The sequence below is a fragment of the Thunnus maccoyii genome, chromosome 9 (assembly GCF_910596095.1).
Source record: "Thunnus maccoyii chromosome 9, fThuMac1.1, whole genome shotgun sequence".
In the NCBI taxonomy this organism is placed as follows: Eukaryota; Metazoa; Chordata; class Actinopteri; order Scombriformes; family Scombridae; genus Thunnus; species Thunnus maccoyii.
Window position 1 is genome coordinate 11,507,459 of NC_056541.1, and position 21,484 is coordinate 11,528,942.

At 38.5% G+C, this 21,484-nt stretch overlaps 2 long non-coding RNA genes across 2 annotated transcripts; one reads left to right on the forward strand and one right to left on the reverse strand.

Annotated features, from left to right (window-relative positions):
- Positions 1-6,741: 6,741 nt before the first annotated feature.
- Positions 6,742-9,260, reverse strand: LOC121904234. The gene is made up of 3 exons (XR_006098186.1): positions 9,113-9,260; positions 8,139-8,235; positions 6,742-7,265 (listed from the first exon to the last, which is right to left on the reverse strand). It is a non-coding gene; the product is annotated as an uncharacterized LOC121904234 (long non-coding RNA).
- LOC121904235 lies at positions 8,242-19,668 on the forward strand. The gene is made up of 3 exons (XR_006098187.1): positions 8,242-8,338; positions 15,225-15,377; positions 17,756-19,668. It is a non-coding gene; the product is annotated as an uncharacterized LOC121904235 (long non-coding RNA).
- Positions 19,669-21,484: the final 1,816 nt, after the last annotated feature.

Below are 21,484 nucleotides of genomic sequence, written 5' to 3' on the forward strand. Positions count from 1 at the left end.
AGCGTGCTGTTCCTATGACAGCAAGTGAATATTATTATTAGCCTATCATGAAATAGCCGGTCAAAATGAATATCCAATCAGAGATCACATGCTTCGAGATCTATGCTTATGTTTTGACAGAACACACCATGTTTGTTTACAGGCGGCTATAATTACACTGTCACCTGGTCTCTGTATACATATGTGAGTGCTTGTAGGGGAGTGAGGGGGGGTTATTTTCCATGAGATTCCTCAGTTCTTATTGGTGCGTACAACAAAACTTGACACCGCTTTAAGGGTGTCACATTTGTTTCCCTTTGTGCCTCTAACTGTACATTGTGTTTGGGTTCAGTGCTGTGCTATGATATTATGATGTCAGGGCCTCAGAGGCCTTCAGTTGACTTTTACGACTAGCAAGAATTCCTAAGGTCAAGTTCATAATCAGAGGTGCCTAATGAATCATCACGGTGCAAAGGAGAAGTCTGAGGTCATCAAAACAAAGTAAATGATAATTTGAACCAATTCCCTGTAAGGATATCGGCGTTCCTAAGTGACAGTCCTTCAGTATTTGGTGTGATGCGTATGGTATGATCATCACTTAAATTAAAGATCTTGTGTCCGGTGTTTTGGGGTCTGGCTTGTGTTATACTCTTGTGACAACTCTGTCTATTATTAGGAGATAAGACTTATCATATACTGTATTTATAGTTACATGAGATTTTATTGGCATCACTTGGAGATAAGCAGACAAGGACACACGGCTTAACACATGATCTTATTATTATCTGTACACCAAGAGGAAGCACAGATGTCAATAATTGAATTTTATATAAAATCCTGCTTATGGGTAAAGTGTTGTTTTGCACAAAGAAAGAATTGCAATTCTATTCAACATTATTTTCTATGTATATACAGTATATGTGTGATTTGTGGATATAGAAACAAACAGAAAAATCTATTGAAAAGCTGAGTGACCTCATGTTTTTTCAATCAAAGGTCGTTGCTGTAGGTAAAAAAGGGCCAAAGAATTTGGGATGTAAAAAGGATTTTGTTTATGCACATAAACGTGTTATTTAGAAGTATGTAGAACCATATAATAATATATATATATACCTGATGTTTTACCAGAATACGTTTGATATTGAGGGCTTGGAGCCAAAGGGGTGTAAGTGCCATGTGGGGCGAATATGAGTTTTATATATCAAATGAAAGTTCTCAGTGAGATCTTGTCAGTGCCAAAAGGACACAACTGAAATGATCCATAGGTTGTAATTAGAAGAAAACTGTAAGGTGTAACAGTAAAAGTGGAGTTTTGGTCAGTGCCAAAAGGGCGTAAGCTCACTTGCGCCCTTTTAGCACTGAACAAAGCATTGTGGGTAGAGCATTCTAACAACACTTAAGTCAAAATGGCTGAGAGGAAAGCATGGTCAAACACTAAAAATAAATATTTGACAGCAGAGGAGGTTTTAATGAGTTTGATGGAAGATGAACCAGATGAAATAAATGATCTTAATATCGAATCAGAGCCAGAGGGTAAATTCTTTTATACTTTGACAGAATGACAGAATGTGTACACTATGTTATGCATACATGCTATGTACTCTACATACATGTTATGTAAAAGAAAAGCATAAATACTTTTTTTTAAATTTATAAATAGTTTATTTAGGAGGGTATCTGACTGAGACCCAGGAGAAAGAGCAGCCAGGAAACAAGGGAGAGAGAGTTCAAGAAATAGAGAAAGAGAATCCAGAATATGAGAGAGATTGAGCTCAAGAAAAGGGGAGAAAACAACCCGGAAGCACGGGAGTGAGAGCTCAATGCAAAGAGACAGAGCAGCCAGGAAACAAGCAAGGGCAACCCGGAAAAAAAAGAAATGGGGAGAGAGAACAAGATGAGGGTGAGACTGAGGAACAAATCCTTGTGCTAGAACCAGTGCTGATGGAGGATGTTGCTAAAAATGTGGAAGAACTCAGCGACAATGATACGCAAAGAGGAAGGAAAAGAAAAATACTAAGATACTGAGAACTGGGGGAAAAAACAAAGCAAAAAGACTGAGAAGTTTAGGCTAAAGTTATGTTAACATAGTTAATATCTGTGTGCCTGCAAAAAGAGTAAAGAAGAAGAACTGTGCCTCTTGTCGGTACAAATGCAATGACAATTTCCCCGAGTCACACAGGTTGAAAATATTTGAGTATTTTTGGTCAATGGGAGATGCAGCCAGGCAAAAGGATTTCATCATTAACCATATATTGAAAACAGAAAAGAAGAGGCAGAGAACTAAAGGAGACTCAAGAAGACAGAACACATCTGAATATCATCTCCATGGAGCAATGTGAGTAGCCTGTACTACTCACGCAAAGTGAGCACATACAATCTAACAGTATATGAACTGGACACTAAAGGAGCATGAGGGGGAAGGTGGTCGTGGATCATCCGAAATAAGCACTTGTGTGTTCGAGTATCTCTCTGCACTTTCGGATGTAAATCATGTAGTTCTGTATTCAGACACATGTGGTGGACAGAACAGGAACGCAGCTTTCTGCTCAACGCGCCTTCATGCTGTTAAAACCTTTCCCTTCTCTGTGATCGACCATAAATACATGAAGTCTGGTCATAGTCAGATGGAATGTGACAGTGTCCATGCTGCTGTAGAGACAGCAAGAAGAAAAGTCCCTATCTACAACCCAGATGGTTACTACACACTAGTGAGAGTGTCAAGAAGAAATAAGCCATACCGTGTTCATGAGCTGAGCCACAAGGACTTACTTGACTTCAAGTAATTTTCAAGTCAGATAATCAAAGGCAGAGTGAAAGATGAAGACGGAGAAGTTGTTCGCTGGCATAAGATCAAGTGGTTTCGCTATGTAAAAGAGGACCTCAAGACAGTTTACTTCAAGTATGAGCTCTCTGACCAGTCGTTTAGAAAGATGCAGGTGGCACACGGAGCAGCCAGAGGAAACCACTATGTCACAACACCACAGCAGATGTACACAAGTCCTTCAGAATTAATGCACAGAGTAAAAGCAGCTGACACTGTGCAAAAGAGGAAGTATCCCACAGTGTTATGAGGAGTTTTATAGCTCTTTGAATGTGTCAAATGAGTAAGAACACCCAAGTCCCAGGACACATCAATAAATGATAAAGGCAAAATGTATTAAAAAAAGGTTGATGTACATGCAGTTATACCGACAATGAGATTAGCTTATGTGTTTATAGAGGTTTTTAAAAGTTTTTAACAGAAAAATCAGTATCAGTTGATGTGTATGTTCCTTGTAGCCTAGCATTTTAAAAGCCTTAATGAAAGTTGCAGAGCATTACTTCAAAATGAAGATATTTGTTCTTATCTTTTTTCAGTGTTGACTTACTTACATACGAACATATTCTGCATTAGTCTATCAGGAAAATGTTTGTGCCAAAAAGGTGTATCTCACTCTTTTGCCGTTTTTTTTAAAAATGTTAACCCAGTGAAAGAAAATTTCTCCAATTAACTATTTTGATTACCTATTACCTCCTAAAGGACTTATATAGACTGAAGATTTCTTTCTTGTATTTTGGGTTCCTGGTATCTTCATAGTTTGCTTAATTGACCAAATGATAAATGAACTGCCTGTAGCTGAGCTTGTGCTGTAAGTATCATGAATTAAGGGTGAAGACAGGTTAATGGGTGTAAAACAAATACAAAGTTAAGTACAGGAAAACTGAAAAAATGAACCAAAGGGAACATGGATTTCAAGTAATTCACATTTCCCATGGACAAATTAATACATTGATGTTTCATGATAGCAAGTGAATGGTAATTCTGCTCCAAATCTTTGAATTTGATATCTCTCTGATTTATTTTTGGTACAATGGAAGAAAGAGAAAGGAAAAGATTGGAATGAGTATTCAGAGTGATACTGTTCAGAATGACTTTAGGAAATACGTTATTATGAGTTCAGAGCACTGGGTATCCAACAAAGAGTGACTTCCCCTTTTAAGACTTCTGGTTAGCTGTGTGTGCTGTTGCTGTCATGTTTTTACAAAAAGCTTTATATCCCAGAATTAAATCTTGTTTGTTCTGGAAATCCCCGGTAGCCAAATAATTACAGCACATGCCACATAACTGCAACGTCCCTGGTCCCTGACTTTGCATGGGACCCTTGTTGCATGTCAAACCCCTCTGTCTCTCTCCCCTTGTTTCCTGTCTGCTTCTCCACTATCATCTCTCCATTAAAGTCATTAAACTCATCTATTTTATCAAACATAAAGAGGGAGAAAGAAGACAGGTCGAGCAGGGGTCATTGTCCTGACGTGCAGCTCCTACACAGCTGGACCTCTTCCTGGCTCTGAGCTGCCCACTCGCTGCTGTCCTCAGTCTCCCTTCATTGTCTGACAGGGAGTTACTTGTATCATACCATATCCAACCATGACCACACCCCTACCGCTGACTGCCAACAGAAGCACAACTGGAGAGACTGGTTAGCCAATGGTGGAAGAGCTGGCCATCTGGTAAACCCAGTTGACCCAGTCAGCAGTGAGTCTGCATCAGCATCGCTTCTCATTATTTTCTCTCATGGAATTTGCTCATTTGAGAGATTTATTAATGTTGTCTGAATGTCACATATTGTTCGAGACTTTTGCTTAGAAATGTCAAGTGGAAATTACAGAGCGATTTCCCAAACAATAACTCACACAACTTTCACATGTTAAAGTAATTATATTGTGGGAAAAAGGGACTTGTTGCGGAAGCGAAATGAATCACATTTCCACGTGCAGGGGAAGTCTGAAATATGATTGCACGTACACGCAGAGCTTCAGCACAACCTCCAACCGAGTGTCACTCCATGGGATTTTTAACTGTTTTTTGATGCAGTCCTTAACCTTTTAAAGGAGTGATCCTAAATTGTGGGAAATACTCATTTTATTTCAGATATATGATTAGATCAATACCACTCTCTTGTTAGGCGCAGGAGATGATTAGTCTAGCTTGAAAGCGAGGGGAAAAAGCTGGCTTGGCTCTTTCTCCAAAGTTCATTTGCCTCCTAGCACCCCTAAAGGCTCCTGTCGACTGTGCAACAACAATGATTGTGAAAGTAGGTGAAAGAAATGCCTATAATGAAATCTTGAAATCTGGTCACGATCTGTGTCATACTGCATAATATCAATATAAGGCATGTCAGATCTGTTTTGGATTGCCAATCAAAGATTTTACCACATTCATCTCATGATTGTCAACTTTTATCTCAGACAGCCTAAAATCTCACAGTGTAAAGGGGCCTTTCAGCTCACTAGTTAACACGTTGTATCTTGTTTGTTTAATTTGTACACAAACAGTAATGTAAAAACAAGAATTTGTGGTTTCAGGAGGATATAGGTGATGTAACTATGAACAACAGTTTATCCATCTGCCCAGCACTTCTATGTGACGTCTCCAGCATTAGCGCTGTTTGCCTGTTCACTATGGTAGCAAAACTCAGGACAGTCACTGCACCCAACTGTTGTTGTGCTAAGAAATCATTTATAGCGCATAATCCCCCCTGAAACCACAAATTGCCATTATTACATTTCCGTTTGTGTCACTATGAAACAAATAAGACACAACATGTTAATCACTGAGCTTTAAAGGAAGATAGCTGTTTCCTACTCCCTCCAGTGCTTCAGGTTGATATCAATCTTCTTGTCGAACTTGCAGAAAGAAAGCAAATAAGTGTATTTTCCCAAATTGTTGAACTATTCCTTTAAAGTCCCCCTTCACTAAAAAAAATGTGTTTTGTTTTTTGTTCTTTCACATGGACATTTGAGCTTCACTATGCAGATGTGCACTAGATTTGACATCTGCTGAAAGGGGAAGGTTTCTCTGTGTTCAACTAAATCTGAGTTTATGTGTTCTTACAAGCTTCATTTGTGACATCACAACTAGTTTGAAGCTGATCATGGTCGAGGACACAATTTATACAAGTGTGATGTGGAAACTTGAGGCATCCACTGCACATACACTGAGAAGTATCTTGCATCTGTGACCAGGAAAGTTCCTGAAATACATTTGGCATTGCCTCAAACCAATGCCAGACTCCCCGATGGGATGGGTCAGAGATAACAGACGAGCAAGTGTAACAGAGAGCGCCCTCTCATTCAAGTTACTCAGTAGCTCATGAAACCATTCGGTAAACAAAATTTTTGAGTCATAGTGGGTCCAACCCAAGATAAAAAGGTAAACATGTGACGCCTGTGTTTTGGAAACATTAGCATCCATGCGTAGCTGTACATGTTCACTGAGTTCACAAGTACCACATGAAATGTAGAGATTTAGAGATTATTGAAATAATCAGACAACATTTATACAGTTCCTCTGTGTGTGGTCGTCTCATGGATTCAACTGGAATTATATTTAATGCTTAATTTTTAGATATCAAGAATTCAAAGCCAACAGGGGGTTTTAATAAACCTATATGAACCACTACAACATCACTTACAATTTGATTATGAAGCTTCAGCCATCCAAATTAATCAAATCAATTAGATATCTTTCAATGTTACAGTCATTTCCCTCTTTTTGTACTATACTTCCACTGTAGCTCAACAGGGAAGCACTGTCCGAGGAAACACAAAAAGGGAATTTGATGCTAAAAAGACTGTAAATGTGGCAGATATCCACTTGATATGATTAACTCAGACTGCTGATGTCTCAGATAAGCTTCAGATTAACTTTTAAATACATTTTTTTGCAAATGGATCTTTTAATATGAACTGGAGGAATGATTACAGCGAGGAAAACCTCTTTCAGTGTTTACATGGGCATCTGACTGTTGTTTTCAGACTGACTTGAAAAATTGTAAACCTGTCCTTTAGCTCTCAAAACATCCCCTTGAGGAGGTCAGCAACAGGAAAAATGTCCAAACATTCAAGGTCTAAAGCTCAAATTCCCCCCAAAATAGAAATAAACAGACAAGATCAGACAGAGACTGTTATGTTTTCCTCTTCTTACTCAGCATCACACAAACTGAAACTATCCCACAGTATCACAGGGAACATCACTGTTAACAGGACAATACTGGATTGAAACACCATGATTTACTCTGCTCCCACACTTACCCACCCGAACACGCACACACATACACACACACACACACACACACACACACACACACACACACACACACACACACACAAACAGAGCCTCTGATGCTGGCCTGAGCATTATCATTTCTTCTGAGGCCGTTTTTTGGTGTCAGGAGCGTAGGCTGAGACTTTCTCATGGGAACAAGCCAGACAAGTACGAGGAATGCAAAGAAATGCCCTTCAAGCTGAAAGAAAGTGAAAAAAAAAAAACTATAATCTGCTGAGAATAGGATTTATGTAATTCTCACATGTTACAAAAGGATACATTCGGGTCTCTGTCTACGGTGAATTTTTAGAGCAGGCACGTTGATTTTGTTTAATTCCTCCAGCCATACCGCCCGAAATCAGCTTATATTTAAAGTCACAAATACATTGTGGGCACAAGAGAGCAGGTCAGCATCTCAGCACCCTGTTGTGTTTATAGCAGAATTACAAGATTATTAAACTACTTATAATTTTATTTTTCTGGATTTTTAATGTGATTAACTATGGATATCCATATTTTGAGAAGAATTTTAGGACTGACATCTGACAAAAGTCAATGTAGAACTGATGTGGCTGTGACCTGACTTGCTGCTTTGGGTGTGGATTTATATATCAACACTTTCAGCCTTCTTACTGTTTGTTTTCACACATCCCGATAACACTGATACCATTAGTTTGCTGCATACATACTGTAAATGATTTAAGGCGAGTCACTTCTTTAAATAGCTGCTCTGTACGTGACTACTCATGATTATGGCATGTATGTCTGCATAACACAATAATCAGCTTTATGACGACTAAATAAACCAAACACTTAGTATTCAGTTTAATCTCCATGTGGATTGTTTTGTAAACATGGCCATGTTTAGGTTTAAATAACACGCTCAATAAATGACCAAACTCATTATGAGACTATAAACAACAACGGTCAAATGAACGTTGGTCTTTTATGGCATGGATTCAGGTCAGCACAGCATTGTGTTTTTGCCGAGCCAAATCCATCAAGTGTATAGAAATTATTTGACTTTGAAGTCACATGGTTTAATTCATATGATGTGAAGATTGTAACTCACTTGTACAGTAGATCAAACACAGCTGAGTGTCTACAGCCCGACTCACAGCAGCACCAGACAGATCCCACCTCAAAGGAAACTTCACTTTTCATCAGAGCTACAGTAGTGTGGAATGAGGATTTACTGTTAATCTTTTAATACCAACACCATGTTCCAAAGAAACATTTTTTTCTTGGGGAAGACAGTGAGAAGGGGCAGTTGTAAGTGAATTGAGGCCATCCACTCATCCCACGCTCCACTCCTTTAAATGTAAAACTTACTTAAAAGGTTTGCAATTTCCTAGTAAAATCCAAGGAAATTTCCTGGAAAGAACAATGCACTGTAATTTGTACAAATTATAAGAAAATAGAGACTAGAGAGTGCTCAATTGGTCCATTTTGATATGATTAATGCCAATTAATTGCTAACCTAGAGTGGCTATTTAATCCATTAGAATTGAACACTCAGTGTGTTTACAAACTAGGAGCTGGTTGCACCAGTTGTTCTTAAGTTCAAACATAGCCTAGTTATAACACAAGTGTTTCCTAAGTAGGGATTTATGCATTACAAACAGGTTTCACCACACAAACTAGGTCTTATGTTGAGATTAGTTCTTACTAAATAGACCTACTAACTGACAGTTCTAACTGTGCAGCTACCTGAATTAACTGACAAACGTTAGCTTACTAACAACGTCATTTAGGTTTGCATAATCACATTTTTTCACTCATTCAAAACTGAAGTTATTAGTAAGCTAACAGCTAATGTAGGTCAGTTCTTTCAGTTAACTACACAACAATCAACTGAACAAACTGACAAGTGTTAGGTTACTAACATCAGTTAGGTTAGCATGATCAGATTTTTCTTTCATTCATTTATAAGTGACATCTTTGGTAAACTAAAATCTGTCAGTTCGTTCAGTTAGCGTCACAACTGACAAACATCAGTTAGATTAGCATAATCTACGGGTTTCTAAACCGTGCCCTCGTACTCACATTCTGTGCGTATGGATTATATGCTCTCTTCTGTTCTTCAGCGGATGGACCTGCCTTGCAAAGATTGCAGTAACCACATCCACCCAGTAAATTCAGTTTTATCTAGATTTAACAGCAGATTAGCAGATTTAGCTTTGTGTTTGTGGAGTTTCACAGCTTTTACGTGTACAAACTTACAAACATGAATCCAAGGGCATGGTTTAGAAATCTGTGCACACAGTTTACAAATCCGTTAGCATGGATTTACACATTAAGTTTTTTTTCCATCATGTGACCCTCCGTACTGATGTTATTAGTGAGCTAATGCTTGTCAATTTGTTCAGTTACCTACACAACAGTTAACAGAACAAACTGATAAACATGAACTTACTAATAACGTAAGTTAGGTTAGCATGATTGAATTTTTTTTTTCACTCATTCAAAACTGCATGAATACTACTAACTCTGACACACATATTTCTCCATGTATGCAGATATAAACAAAACCAAGTCATACATGTACAAGTTGAAAATGTTGTTGGGCCTCCTAAAATTTTTTTTTTTTTGGAAGTTATCACTTCCTGTTTACACTGAAGATTGCTTTTGATTGGATGGGGCTTTCCTAGCAATCAATTTACACATTACTAAAGCTTTTATTAGCTATAATATCTTTATTTATATAGCACCTTTAAAAACAGAGTTTACAAAGTGCTTTAACTGACAAAGCAAGTCTGACATTAAGAAAACAGTGGAAGGCAATAAAAAACAATAGAGATGATAAAAAAGATTAAAAGATGATAGAAAGATGATATAAAAAAAAAATACAACATCAGATAAAAGCAAGTCTGTAGAAATGGGTTTTAAGAAGTGATATAAAAGAAGTTACTGATTTTGCTAACCTTATCTCCTCAGGCAGGTCGTTCCAAAGCCGAGGGGCCCTGATGGCAAAAGCACGGTCATCTTTAGATTTAAGCCTTGACTTTGGAACAGCCAGAAGGGCCCCACCTGAGGATCTAAGGCTGCAGGCTGGCTCGTACAGGGTCAGCATTTCTGTTATGTAGCTTGGAGCCAGACCCAGGCATGCTTTAAAAGTGATCAGTAAAATATTAAAATCAATTCTAAAACGAACAGGATTGGGGTGATGTGATGTCATCTGTTAAAACCAGTAAGAAGACTAGCTGCTGCGTTCTGAACTAGTTGTAGGCAAGAGAGGGATTTTTGTCTTATGCTGGAAAGGAGGGAGTTACAGTAGTCTAGTCTGGAGAAAATGAGAGCATGGATGATTTTTCCAGGTCAGAGTGGGAAAGCATTGGCTTAATTCTGGAAACGGTTCTTATTTTCAGGAAGCAGGACTGGACAACTTTTTTAATGTGTGGTTCAAAACTTAAATCAGAATCAAATAGTACTCCTAGATTTCTGGCAGTGGGCTTCATGTTGGTGGATAGAGGACCAAGACTGATGGGGTTTTTTGGATTTGGGGGACTGAACAGTATGATTTCTGTTTTTGAGTTGTTAAGTTACTGAGACAATCTATAACAGCAGCTGGGCTTCTTAGGTCACCGGGTCTCAGGGGACGGTATATCTGTGTGTCGTCTGCATAGCAGTGAAAAGAAACATTGTGTTGTTGAATGATTTGGCCAAGTGGAAGCATGTAGATGGAAAATAAAATTGGACCTAAAATCGAACCTTGAAGTACAGCTATGACATTCTTTAAGCTGTAATAGTGATTTAGTAACTCACTACTGTGAAACTAGCAAGTAGTACTAAGAATTTTGGAAGGACGTTATTCACAAACTTAGTAATGGATTTATGAATAGCTGGTGCAACCCAGTCTTGGGGCAGTTCAATTGGGCTGATGTGAAAACAGCATACAGCAGCTGCAGCATCCAGAGACAGCTTGAGAGAGGTGGTCTTGGTCCATGTCCAAGGAAACCCGAGTACGGCATTGCAGTGAAAACACAATACAGGCCAGATTGAACCCTAATGTAGCCATGGGACATCATTTGCCTCCAGCTCTATGGTCTTCTCACTAGTGATTTCTGTGCTCACAAAACATTTCTTCCTCTAAAATTCTGACCAATGGCTTGGTTATTACAATATCCATTGCTGCACCTTCTCACAGGTACTTAGCATTTTTTCTTTTTTGTCTGCCTGTCCAGCTTAAACCCAAATCGTATCAAACAGTAAGCTAAAAAAATAATTCAGACCAAGTTAACAGGTTGATAGGTGCAGTATAGCCCTGCTTTGTCAAGGACATAAGTAGTATAATATTACAGTTTTTTTCCAGGAAACTTTGGGGAAATTATTAGGAAAAACATACTTTAAAAACTTTCTGTCCTAAACCAAAGAAAATAAAAGACGAAATGTGTTTTAGTTTAATTAAAACTACAAAGAATAAATCATTCAGAGGACAGCAGTGAGACAAAAAGGAAGACAATCCTCTTTGATCCAAATATACAACAAACATCTGAAAGAAATTTTCCAAGATAAAAAACAGTCATCAATGAGAGGAGATTGAGGAAAGAGGCAGATGTGTGTCTGTATCGTTTGGACTGGCATATCTGCTTGTCTTAATAAGAAACAGGAGAACATGGAGGAACTTGATTATTGAACTTGGCTAGTGCCACTATGAGTTGCAGCATCTTGGACCGACTGCAAAATTATACCTATTGCTTATAGATACTTGGTCTCTTGATAACCATATAGCAACAGCTTAAAACCTCTGCTGTTTATATGCAAAGAAGTCCCGCCCTATATTGTGCACTTTGGACTTATTGTATGAATCAATCATCAGTTAAAACCTCATACATGCATTCCAAAGGCAGACACATACCAGGTGACTGTTTTCCAATGCGCATTATTCTATTGTGGTGCTAAGTGACTGAAAAGTAGCAATAATCAGTATTTTTATACTAACCATGGGACTAAGTGTAACGTGAAAAGGGTTACTCATAGTCAGGGGAATTATCATCTAACTCTGCAGTTCCCCTAAGCTCTATAAAGCGTTTTAAAGTCTTTCAGTAGTTATTTTGGTTTTATGACCCACAACACTTTGGTTCACTAGATTCCCTGATCAGTGCTGTTTCCAGCCATGTTTGGCAGCAGTTTTATACATTTAAATCAACTGTTCACTACCTGCCCTGCACCAAAAGGCAGACAGACTAAAACCTAAAGCTAATGCTAATGTTGCTCCGTGTCTTCTGCATGTGTAAATAGGCAACACGTCAGCCATAACGTTTCAATGTGTTTTTACAGTCTATTTCTCTGTCTCCAAATGTCTAAAAAAAATTAATTAAATTTATAAATGAATACTGCTTTAGGTGAATCAATTAACCCTTTAAAGCGCTGCTGCCAGTAACTTATGATGTAAAACATCACAGACACTAGTGTTTGTTTCATTTTAAAGGGAAATCACTTCGAAATCAGAATTTAACTGAGGTCTAGCCACATGAAAAGTTTGTAACTTCTGCAAGATTAGAGCTTCATTTTGATAGGGAATTGTGCCATCAAACTACAGTAAACTAGTACTGGTTGCTACAAATTCACTTGCATTGTTTCAGACTGTCACTGATTTTTGCATCTGTGTCAGATTAAAACATATCCTCCAAATACAGGTTTGTGTTACTTTTCCCCCAAAGATTCCCTCCAAATAAAACAATGACTTGTTATCAAGAGGAGTTCATCCATCAACCTTCCCACCTTCCCGATGTATGGGAATGGACCACCTGAGCTTTACTGTATGTTATGGTATTCGGTGGGAATCCGTGTTGAGTAAGAAACAGAAACAGCTGGTTCTTAGCTTGACATGGATTATGCAAGGCCTGAAGGCAGATGACAGTGTTCCCACCTCGAATTACACTCGCTGTGGGACATCTGCAGACATACCTAAGTACACTAGCGCTCGCACACAGCTCCGAACCCGACTCCTAACCCGACCACAACCTTTCCAAAGAGAAGAGGATCAAAGGTGACCATAAACAGGCGACACTCCTGTTCAGTGCAAACACAGACATAGTCATGGGCAAAGACTCAGAGGTTGAGGGATTTCCCCTGGTATTGTGTATTTTGTGAATGAATGAGTAGCACACAATGGTGTGGCAGACAAGCTCAAGAGATACACGGACAAAAGCTTTAGGGGAAAAAAAGCTGACTGACTGGCACACACGAACAAATCGTAACCATTTCCGCCTCTGGGGGTTGTGAGTTACTCATGAAATAGTATTTCAGAAAGAATGAAAAGGAGCTGGGAAAACTGAAAGAGAGAGCGAGAGGGGGGGAGAAAAAAAGCACAAACGTGTTGATTGGCTCAGGGCAGGGTGCCTGATTCTAGACCCATTGTGATTGGCTGAGAGGTATGGCCTCACCTTAAAAGAGGGTTACTCCAGTTCAATGACATTGAGATTTCCATGGTGTGTGTGCGCATGTGTTGGCGTGGCTGGAAATCTACATTCACTACAACAACATGCTGTTCAAATCAACTACAGGCATGTCAGAGAGAGATAACAGCATGTGCAGGCATTGATCTGCGCATTCCTGATCCCTAAGTCACGTCATAACACAGCTGTATTACTTTCACATTATATATTTGTCAAATCAACTGTCAGAACACGCCTCATCAGTCATAATCAAACAGCAACCGATCTGGGCTCATATTCATAACAGAACATCTAAAGATATTTTAAATGAAAGCTCAAAGACCTGATAAAAAAAAATACTAAAGCAGTTTGCTTCACATTAGCAAGGTTCAACAAATAACTTCCTTTTCAGTTGCACCATTCAGGCATTTAAATGTGACAGGCAGCGTGTCAGCGTAATCAGCAATGGCAAGGAAAGTAATCGCTTGGAAAACACCACTAGGTACCATAAAATCAGCATTCAAAGTAGATTCATTGGTAGGCATGTACACATTCCTACTCTGTGTAGTGGAGCCATCCCCCCATGCCAATTCTAACCTTAACCCTGACCCCTTCCCCGCTCTCCTCCACCAAACCTTTAAACTGACCCTAATCCCTGGACCGTGACCCTGTGCTCACTTTGAATGTTAGCCATTGAATGTGTGGCACTTAGCCAAACAAAGGGACTTTGTGTCAAATCCAACTCGAGCGCTTGGTGGGAAAGTGGGTGTGATGAGTTATTTCCCTACTTTCTAAACTTTTGATCGTAAATTTATGGTTCCGCCCAGTATTATTCCAGATGAAGATTTCCTAATCTGATTCTGGTTATTACAACTATGACGCCCACTTCCTTCCCAGTTGAGACTGAGTAAACTGTAATGATTGAGTTTTTTATGACACATGGGGCTGTAACAAGCTGTAAACCAACAAGTCCATCAACTTCAGCAACTAAATACGTTTGACCATGTGCACTGCAGAACAACACATGGGAGCATTTTCTAATCAAGCGCACCTATCAGCAGTAATCATCAGGAAAACGTCATTTGTATGCACTGTTAAAAAATAATGATGTTTTATGATGTGACAATGCTATGGTTAAGGTCTGGTTAGGTGCAGGCACAAAAAAACACTTGATTAGGTTAATGGAAACTCTTCTGCCACCACACCTCTTCTGATTGAGGAAAACTGTCAACTTTTATATCAACATGTGAACTGTGCCACTGCTTCGGGTCATAATTACTACAGCTGCTAGATGGCATCTGTCACTCAAATGTAATTATATGTCATTTTTGGGTGACATTATGACATATTGTGTCATTTTTCTTGGGGGGACAGTTTCCTGTAAACACTGACATATTATCTATTTCCTTATTAAGCTGATACAGTGAACGTGCTAGCAGACATTTTCCTATTTTCACATTCAGCAGATATGGTTTAACATTCATTTGAAGTCGTGTTAGTGGACAAATGTGAATCTAATGCCACCTCTCTCTTTAGCTCTGTTTGTGTGTTAACCAACACTTGAGGGAAATTTCTGACACTTCAGTTTCTAGTTCACCAGCTAGCCATAACTTTGTCATTTGGTGTTAAGCAGGTAGCGTAAAGTGGGTTTATCAGCGGCTTTTTGATGACAAAAGCTGTCTGCTCTAACTTGAAAGGGGGTTGATGAGAGCAGTGAAGTTGTGGGGCCTGAAAACCGAAAGACGATAAAACAGTATGTACAACCTTCTTCCCTGCAGGAAAACAGGATTCTTGTAAACGGAGTCTGAAATGACGCATTTGGCTTGGAGATTTCAGCATAAGTTGGACACTGCCAACACCCACAGGAGACAGGCTGATTGACGCAACTGCAGACATGATCTCAGCCATCAAAGTTCAACACAAAACTGAAAGTAAGTATCTCATGATGGGTGGGTGGACCTGAGTTTACCTGAGAAGAGTGTTTATTCTGTCGCCTCATAAACACAAGTTCATCACAATTTTAGGTATTTACAAGAAGTCTGAGCTTTGGCAAACCGGTCAATGTGGCCTCCCCGTGTTGTGTACTTAGAGTAAATTTGGAAATAGAGTCTTATTTAGTAAAAAAATAATGCTGGGGTATTTCCTAGAACACACAGGAAGCCGAGTCGAGCTCACAGAGCACCAGACAAAAATAATCTGTTTGAAAAGATGTAGCTTTACACTGAGCGCGGGCAGCGTAACATGGTCATGTAGAGTAACATGTATGACCATCAAACATACCCATGTGTGCAAATGTGAAGATGAGAGGAGGTTGAAGAGGGTTTTATGTCAGTTGAGGAAAGTACAGCCTGCTGTACTTGCAGGGCTGTTACCAGACAGCTGGAGAACACATGAGCACACACCTCACCCAACAGATGATGCTAAAAAAAATATAACAAAGCATGAACGTTTGTGTATTTAATTCCATCATTCCATGTGCCATGACAATGACCTGCAACATTTTACAGAAAGTGGACCATCTAAGCTGTAAGGAAACTTTCTTGCCCAGACTTCAACCTCTCAGGAAGACCTTTCTCTTGTAGGAATCCTAGTGGTAAACCCGTACCCCAACCACGGCCTCTAAAATTATATTGGTGAAGCTTGTTGGGGGTTGGTAAAAAAACAAGCATTGAGTGAAAGGTGCAATTTAGGGAGAGAAATGTTCTAATTATTGTTTGATACCATTTTATTGTGTCTTTATCTTAGGATGACTCATATTGAACAATATGTTGTCCTTAAGGTCAGTTTTGTGACAAATCTGACTGGTGGGAGAAAAAAAAAGGTCAAAGACAGCAAATATTTCCAAACAACCTCCAAAAAGAGCAAATTCCTCTGAGCAACAATTGGCTCATTCACATCTGTCACTTGTTCTATTTGCTAAAAAGCTTTATTGCTTTTTCATCCAAAGTTGAAGCATTTTCCTCTCAGCCCACTGTAGCGCCCACCTTCAGATACAGTCACGATGCCCTGACTGAAATTTTGAATTCCTCATAAGTGTCCATGATTTGTGTTTTTATTGTTATTGTTTATACTTGATTTTCAGTAGAAAATACAATAACTTTGATATGACACATATTTCTTGTTAAAATTACAACTTGAGAGCTTGTCATCATTTACACTGAGTTTACAGTAAGTTTACAGTATGCAAAGTTAAAATATTCTTCAGCTTACATGTTTTTGTGTGTTTGATTCCAATGAGGGAGCACTTTTCATAGGATGCCAACTATTGACAACCATGAAATATAGCAGAGCACCTGTGTTGAGTGAACTATCACCTAAGGGTTTCTTGTATGGTGAGTGACAGTTAGTGACAACTTTGAAGTTCCTAATAAAATTAAATTGTTCAAGAAGTTGTTCCAGTTTTCCACAGTAAGACACTGACCTTTTGAAAACAGTGACATATTGCTCCAAAATGATTCATTGTAAAATAAATAAATAAATAAATAAATAAATAAAAATACATTTAAAAAAAAGAATAAAGTTGATCAACACACTTTTAACGCCCACTGCAGGGTTAATGACAGCAGGTCATAAAGATGATGGAAGTTACCAGGGGCTTAACTACAACTTAAGATATTCAGCATGTGGTTGCAGAGTCAGTAGTGCTGGATTTGCACATCTGTTACTTCACTTTTTTTCTTTGAGAGACAACTTTCCCAGCAGCAATAAAAAGTCACATTTCAAAAATGTTTTTGATTTGAAAAACCAGATATTACAACTGTTAGCTTTTTATTTTCATGTACAGATTTTAACTTCTTACTTTTTGAAATATAAGATAAGATAAGATCAAACTTTATGGATCTCATGAGGGAAATTTAGCATTACAGCAGCACAAGAACGAACCAAAGAGGTAGATATAATATATGTATATATATACAGATAACAAAGATGAAAGTTAGAATGCTATATATAGTACGTTCCCCATTTTTCCACCCAATTGTGATCCATTTCCATTTTGACGCACTGCAAGTAAACCTTAGAAAACCTTCTGACCTATTTTCACCAGAACGATGAATTCCAAGACAGAACAAGTCACATAGGAATCTGAGTTAAACTATAAAAAGATCCATAAATTCAAAAGTAATTAGAGGGTGGGGATGATATCCTGCCTCTTTCACTATGCACAATTATGTGCAATCAGATCAACAGTAAAATGCAAACATTCAAAGAACAGACCTAATTCAGACTAATGCTTGCACTTAGTGCTTTAATGAGTAGGAGAGGCATTTCACAATAATTACATGGTAAACCTGTCTATGTCTGCCTACAGGTATGACTTCACATGAATGCTGTTGGAATGCTTCGCAGACATAAAGACCAAAGGACAATTCCTATGGCTTAAGTCTATCCAATCCGTCCAGATCAGGAATGCAGCAGCACAGCCGAGCAGCTCAGACACCAATTTCCTAAGCTCTTCCTGAGGAGACATACGCGCCACACAGGAAAGACAAAAGCAGCAGAATTGACTTCTGCCCTTTATGTCATGACTTAAACAATCTTAAAGTATTGTAGCTAAACTGAATCTCTTGTTTCACCTCCTGCGTGTGTTTCAAACTGAAACTCCAGAACAAAGTGTTGGAAAGAAGATCCAAATTCCCAGTTCTTGTATAACTTCCTGATTTAAATCCTTTCATTCAGTTCAGATTAAAGATTCATAGTCACTATGTTCACTTTTTTTTCCTAAGATAAGCGATTGCATCACTGTTCATATAATGCTGTGATGCTAGCTGGCTGTTTCTGAGTGTATTCAGTTTAATAGTAAGTTCAGTTTTGCTCATTTCAGGACAAAACTAGGCTCATATAAACACTGCAAACAACACAGTTATCACATCTTAATTTTTTCTGTTATAAAGTTTTTAGCTAGAAAGTAATGTACTGTATATCACAGCTGAGGTAACAATGCCTCTTTCAGTCACCAATGACAAAAGCTCCAATGCTAAAACCCACTGATGACAGTGACAATGATGATCAGTATACACTCAGCTAAACACCTCTAAGATGATGAAAGGTTTATGACAATTTGACCACTTTATTTTTTTTTGCCTGTGGTATGTGATCATGATAAAAGCCCACACACTGGCCCTCACCTGATCCCTGCTTTTTAAAAATCATTGAAAATTACATCTGATGACATTTATGGTCTCGTTCCAGAAAAAAAAAGTTTTAGTTTCTCAGGATAAATGTGCATTATGTAAGTGAAAACTTTGCTATACTACCAACAGCAACAAAAACATGTAGCATTTTGTCCTTGATTATATAACGAAGGCAATATCGGCAGCGGAAAGGAATGTGCTCATCAGATCAGACTGTTCAGAGAAAAATTGGTGTGCTTAACACCTTTGTTCTCCATGACAAAACGTTTGGCTGCAGACGAGGGTTCCCAGCAGACTGTAGTTATCACAGTGAGTGTGTGTGTCTCCGTGTTGTCCGAGTGAGAGAGTGTGCTCAGCCATCTGAAAGATAGACTTGATATCACACCACTCTGTCTGTCTGTCACGTAATTTGCCATGCAAAGCCCCTCTGACACCACCCACCAACACGCAACAACACAGCTTGGTCTCCTCTCATACAGCACATACACACACACACACACATACACAGAAAGTCACAGCCCAGTCACCTCATACACATCCCACCAGTTCTCACCAATAAGATGTCAGGGAGTCTCCAGTAACAGGTGTTTAGTGTGTGTGTGTGTGTGTGTGTGTGTACCGCAAAAGCTGTCACTCTTAACATTGGGAAAAGCTGTTGCTTTGCTCTTTCCACTGGCTTTAATTTATTTATTTCCTTTTAGTTTTCAGTTGTTTTGTTCAATTTTCAAGGGGTTTGTGGGGTTTTTTTGTCTTTGTTCATTGCCATTTTTACCTTCTCCATCTTCTCGACACCTACTCCTGTCTTCAGTTGTTGCATTGTTCATGCACCCCTTTGAAGTTTTCCACCGCCAAATACCACATACCGCTCCTTTTTTTTTACAGTGTGTATACTGTATGTGTTAAACATGCCCTTTAGAATTACTACACCAGTGTGGGTGTGTTTCAGTACCTCATTTGCACCCTCCCTTGAGCCGCTATGTATGCTAGGATGAAAAGACTCTGTTCATTGCTGTTGTTGTAAATAACAAAAGTCTAGTCCTTCTGTATGACTGTTTTTTTCCCTGTTGGCTGTACAATGTGGCCTGTTGAATAAAATGAGTAGCTTTTGGTTTCAGAATAGACAAGTTTGGTTTTGACCTCATTGCTTAAATTGCTGCCTACACCTGTTTCATTTTTATTGACTTCTCGTGCCTCTAACCGCATTCGCAGACAACAATGTCAGTAGACAATGCTGACAGTCTGCACGGACTGAAAAAAAAAACCTACAACAAGTCTTGAATGTCTTGCAGCTTTTCAAAACAACATGAAATATCAGGTTTTGGTGTCAGACCTCAGACCTTCAGAATTAAAAAGCAAGGCTCTTTGTCAGACTATTTTAAGTTGTTCAATAATCCCATAAGAGGAAATCCAACCCTGAAGAGTCTAAGATTTTAATTTGTCTACTGAAAGTCAACACACTGACTCCAAATGCAATGCAGTCTCACCATACAGGAGTTTTGTGTTTGGAGAAAAGTGCTCATCTATAATCAAAAACACAGTAGATCAATAGATCCCATTCACAAATATGCACAGCTTCAGCTGAAAGCAATCAACCATTCCTTAGTTGTTGTTTTCTTTCCTTAAGTAAATCTTGAAAATGTAGAAATGACTGACTGTAGTGTAGCCAACTTCAGAGAGAGTGGATATCCAAAAACACAATAAATGAACTAACTAAATCATAAAATGACTGTTGGAATGCAGTAAACACCAAAGACGGACAAACAGTCTAAGGAAAACCATATTGTTGGTGCAGTCAACATATAATTAACATAAACAAACAAGCAAGGGCAGAGATACCACAAGTGTTACAGCGTGGCTAGAGGCATCAAATGAATAAGTTGTTTAAAATTATATGATCTATCCTCAACACACTGAGTGATAGGAGCTTAATCACATCCTACTTTAATTCTACTATAAGTCAGTGTTATGCTACATTATATGAGCTAATGTGCACAGTATGATATTCTAGTAGGTAGTATATAGGGAATTAATGCTCATTACTTTTTTATAGTAGGTAATGATTATGTGACCTTGGATCATTTGCAATCATAATTGGTGAGCATAAATGTTTTCACATCTTTTTCTACAGTTATTATTGTGCACCTTTTTTGCAGATGTATGTTGCATCCTGGACAACCATCAACACCACTCAAAAAAAAAAAATCAAGCAATTTTTGTGTCATTTAAGTATTTTTAAGGATACTTGATTTTGTTAGTATTCTAGTGTGAATGCAGTACATACTCAAAACAGGATAGAATTTATATACATTATGCAAATTAAACATTGTGCCATTGTGTATAATAAAGGCCGGAAGGTCTTGAACACAGGCAGGAAATGTCAAACAAAGAAAAGATCACAGAATTTAGGATTGAAGGGTTAGGAGTGACTGTAAGTATATAGCTAGTGAGAGTGTAGTGTATAGTGTATAGTGTATAGTGAGAGTGGAAAAGTGTTTCTGTACACTAGAGCTGATGAGAGAATGAGCAACGTGTGACTCACAGGTGTGCAGGGAGGAGCAGGATCAAACACACTTGGGACATTTCCAGAGTGATGAGTTTTACTTCACCCTGTTTCACTGACAAGAGATGATGCAATATGCTTGCCTATGGGGCAGTAATTAAACAGACTTTTAGACCGACACTGCTGCGTATATTTTACAAAGAGAAAGAAAAAATGTTTTTCCTAAGATTTAATTTGGTTTAATTTCTTTCCTTCTTTTCCAGAATCCAAGAGCTGTCTCATCACTATCACCATTAATATTTGTTACATACTAACAAACAAAGCTAAGAAGAGACTAAACACGGTCCTGAAAATAGGTCTAATCAAGTGAGGGCCTTCACTTTGTTTGCATGCTAACCTTTTTTCC